This window comes from Rhipicephalus microplus, chromosome 6 (genome assembly GCF_043290135.1).
Source record: "Rhipicephalus microplus isolate Deutch F79 chromosome 6, USDA_Rmic, whole genome shotgun sequence".
Lineage (NCBI taxonomy): Eukaryota > Metazoa > Arthropoda > Arachnida > Ixodida > Ixodidae > Rhipicephalus > Rhipicephalus microplus.
This window is the reverse complement of record NC_134705.1, coordinates 70,676,147-70,680,766: the sequence shown is the minus strand read 5'-3', so window position 1 is coordinate 70,680,766 and position 4,620 is coordinate 70,676,147. Positions and strand designations below refer to the sequence as shown.

The following is a 4,620-nucleotide window of genomic DNA, read 5'->3' as shown; positions in this document are numbered from 1 at the left end:
TCCTGAGGTCAGGTCCTGGTTCAATGACTCAATGCTGTTACGCACCTGAACACCTAGCCTATTCAGCAGGGCTGTCTGGGGTCTTTGGACCCACGACGGTCTGTGCCTTTGAGATTTACTGGGCAGTCTCACTTCGGGGTGCGTCAGCGGGGGAGTGATGCCCCGCGGTAAGTTGAAGGCTCACTGGGGTCAGGCCCTTTAGTAACGGAAGGTTCGGGTTGCCCTCGGTGAGGCCTGCAAGGTCGAGACTACCATTCCCTCTATGTGTTTCCTCTTTGATAACCACTGTCTGTTCTTATTAGCTTATTATGTGATACGGATTCTATTTGTATCCAAGATAATAAAGTTATTTTTGCGAAGCGGAGCAGTGCTTGAAGCTTGTGTGAACTCCGGCACGGGTTGGCCCGGTATTGCACTATCTCTGGGATCGGCCCGCTGGCTCCTGCGGGGGTAAGTACAATACTGTTCTCAATAAAAACGTCGTGTCCGGATTCACGAAGGATATTGGGGTAAACCGCGAGGGTTGGCGACTATCCGAAGCATTGGCGACGCGCTGCCAATTTACTTTACCAAATGCTTTGGGAAAGTAAATCTTTTTGCGGAAACTTTATATTTCGGAGCCCCCTTTTTTCTGTTCACCCAAATTATTATTTGGGAGCCCCCTTTTTTCTGTTCACCCATACATACTCAAAATTTTTTAACATCCCATTTATTAGAGATAATGAGTAGTTTGTTTGTACTGTTTCAAAGGAAATCTGAAAGTGTGTATGTGATAAAACAGCCTTGTATAGCTATTTCAACTTTTGGAGTTGGCGCACTTCAGACGAAAAATGAAACAGCTTCTATTGCGCGTTGTTGTTCCTGTTTACAGTTGCAGTGACAAGCGAAGGCATTTTTATTTCACGTCTTCACGAGACGTCTTACCCTGAAGACGTTTGCACTGACGACGTCTTCGCATGTACACTGTTCCCCATCACAAAATCAAATCGCGAGGAACAGCAGAGGATGCAATCGCAAGCACCAGAAGCGCGATGGAGTGGCGAAGCTCCGACGTGCGCTCGTCCGTGTGCTCATTCTTGTGTCCGACGACCTGGGTGCCAGCTTTCCCCAGTGGTAGCTGTAATTCGTTGTCATGCGGTTAGTTACCTAGTTGGCGCCCTCGTCCATCGCCTTGTTGATCACACGATATACATCTAGACATCATCTCGAGCATGCCAACTCATCCTGTTGTTGGTTTTCATTAATTACAACGAACATCCTCGCATGCTCACCTTATATGAACGGCTAGTTGCTGGAAGTAGAAAGAGTACTGTGCACTATACATACGGACGCATGAAGCACGTACCGGAAGCCCAGTGGAACCCAGGACGTGTGAGACGACGTCCCGTGAGCGCTTTGTTGTGCTTTGCTTTTGTAACTCTCATTACTCCTCGCTGCTTCATAAAGCTGAAGATATAGAAAGCGAAGAAGCGGAACAACAAAGCACTCAATCCCCCACAATGCGTGTGAGCCACAAGTGAAGGTCAAAAATAACAAGCTGTACTAGCGAGCGCAGTGACGATGATGATGATATATTTTGTTTAATCGCGCAAGGGCCATTCATGGCCAAACAGCGCCACGAAATGATATCGGTTGAGAGCAATGGTTATGTTAAATGGCTGTAAAATGGCCTAAGATTCTGCGCTCTAAAGGTGCTTAAGACATATATTATTTAAAATCATGAAAGTGAAGTGAAGCATGCCTGGCGAGAATGAGTCTTCAGTTATGATGACACCATAGAATAGGAGTGTTATATTAGCACCGATACCTCACCGGCGCCCTTGATAACAATGGCTGGGAGACAGGTGCTCTCTTTGGATGTAGCATCCACAGCAGCAGCCTCCTTTCAGAGGCCCTGCTACTGATCGCTTGAGTAGATAACATGGAAAGTATTTACTTCCTTTAAGAATGCATTCAATGCATTATATTTAAAAAGAAGTTCGCGGCCAATAAACATAGCTGGGTGAAGGGGTATGTGTTCCTTGTACGCTAGTGGAAATTTTTTTTTCCTGTAAGCCTCTACCTCAGAGCATTCAAGGAGTATGTGAAGTACGGTAAGTGGACGGCCACATCTGTGACAGCTGGGTGGGTCACCACCAGACAAAGGGTGTGTGTGCGTGCTGTGTGTGTGTCCTATTCTAAGCCGACAGAGACTCACCTCTGTACGGCGTGTTTTCGACGTGGGCGGCCAGTTACCGAGGTATGGTTTAATCAAGTGTAACTTGTTACGAGTTTGTTGATCCCATAACTTCTGCCAGTAAGCCCTTAGCTTTTTCGGTATGTTTGGTTTTAGGTCCATTATAGGGACAGCAACTGAAGAGTTGGCAGAGCTTCCGTTGAGTGACCTGGCGAGGTGGTCGGCCAACACATTTCCTTCGATCTCGCGATGTCCTGGCACCCAGCACACGACGATATGTTGCTTGGAAGTATAGGCCGCGCAGAGTATTGAATAGAGGGATATAATTATAGGGTTGCTGTGTTTTTTAAGATTTTTCAACGCTTTTACGACACTCAGAGAGTCTGTGTATATAACTACCCTTGGCGTATTCAATTCTTTGATGTGTTTAGCGGCTACAAATAACGCGTAAGCCTCGGCTGTAAAAATGCTTGTGCTGATGGAGAGAACGCCGGCATCCGAGAAGGATGGGCCGACCGCGGCATAGGACACGCCAGTATGGGACTTGGATGCATAAGTATAATATTCTGGACACTCATACTTATGTTGCAACTCTAAGAAATACATCCGAATGTGTATGGGAGAGGCATGCTTTGTGACAGCTACGAAAGATGTGTCACGGTCTATAACCTGCCACTGCCATGACGGGAGCCGCAGAGCGGGGGGCTGAGGTGGTATTCAAGCAGTGGGACATCTGTTTCTTCAGCTAGGTCTCTGACACGCAGCGAGAAAGGGCGTGCCATTGCGGGTCGATTGTAAAAAAGTTGAGAGCTGGATAGGTCGTTGATGGTGGAATATTGACACCTGTTTATATGAAAAAGAACGATGATAGGAATGTTTTGCAGATTCCAGCTAGTGGGTCAGGTGGTTTTTCGGGACGACAACGAAGCAGGCATCTTGCTGTACAGCTGATCCTGAATACGCTCTTTTCGCTGCCGTAAGCTGCTGTCATCTTTTGTTCGCGTTGCACTGTGACACTGGTGGAGGTGCTGGGCCGTGACGCTGCTCGATGCTTCACAGTCCTAGTGGGAGCCGTTCATCCAGCCCGGACGTGCCTACTGCAACCCCTGTCCATCGATTCAGTCGTCGGCTACGAGGTATTCCTCCAGACTGCAACCCCTCGCGGAAAACCTCTACCAGACATCTAGAAATGGCTAACACCAGCCCCCAGCCTGTACTTCTCGGCACCAGTGCTCCCGCTCCATCCCAGGTGACGTTTTTTCAATCGCTGGAGCCTAAACACTTTGGTGGTGGCGCACACGTAGATGTAGAAGACTGGTTAGACCACTATGACCGTGTTGCGAAGATCAACCACTGGTCTGCTCAGGAAAAGCTCGGCCGGGCCTACTTCTATCTCGATGACAGCGCTCGTACTTGGTACGAGAACAGAGAAGGCAACCTGTCCACATGGACTGACTTTCACCAGAAGATGGTTGAAACTTTTGCCAATGTCGACAGACGTGACCGCGCCCACCAACTAGTAGAGCTAAGGGTCCAAAAACCCAATGAAACGGTCGCCATGTTCGCCGAAGACATGACACGTTTATTTCGGAGGGCTGACCCGCAGATGACTGAAGATAGGAAGTTGCGCTACCTCATGCGCGGCGTGAAAGAGCAGCCTTTCGCCGGACTTCTGCGCAACCCGCCAAGCACTGTCGAGAACTTCATCAAAGAAGCGTCGGCTATCGAGCGGGCCCTTCACCAACGCTGCCGAAAATATGACCGCTTGTGCAGCAGCCCCCAAATTCAGGCCGCCGCTGTGACGTTTGACAGTCATGGCTCCTTACGTGACATAATTAGAGAGATTGTTCGTGAAGAATTGCAAAGGCTGCGGACTCCGGTAGTGGATACACCCATGGCATCCGTCGCTCAAGTCGTCCGTGACGAAATCCGCCAAGCATTCTCGACAGCTGATCCTGCCCCCGAACAACGTCCATGACGTACGCCGCCGCCCTTCGAAGCTCCCCACCCGCTCCGCCTTCATGCTACCCGCCACCTGCAACTGTTCCTTGGTCACCACCACAAGGGGAGACATCGTGGCGCCCATCCATCCAGCCTCATACGACCAGTCGTCTTCTGGCTTGCCATGGCCTTCGTCGCGTGAGGAGTCATCACGGAAACCACAGCTTCGCCGAACAGACACCTGATGCACTGCCGACAGGCGTCCACTCTGTTTCAACTGCGGAGGTGTAGGCCACATAGCCCGCTATTGCTGGCACCGCGCCGATCCGTCTCGCCCTCTCAGGCCACGGTTTGACATTCGACATGCCAACGAGTACGTATACCGCCGTGGAGATGTCGGTTCTCAAGGACCTCCGGTACCTCGACAACCATTTGACGGCTGCCGTAACAATGATGACGAGGCTACAACTGATTACGAGCCGGTCTTCCGACATCGACCACGC

At 50.0% G+C, this 4,620-nt stretch overlaps 1 non-coding gene across 1 annotated transcript; it reads left to right on the top strand.

Annotated features, from left to right (window-relative positions):
* Nucleotides 1–253: 253 nt before the first annotated feature.
* On the top strand, nt 254–441 carry LOC119168844 (U2 spliceosomal RNA). The gene has a single exon (XR_005109516.2). It is a non-coding gene; the product is annotated as a U2 spliceosomal RNA (small nuclear RNA).
* Nucleotides 442–4,620: the final 4,179 nt, after the last annotated feature.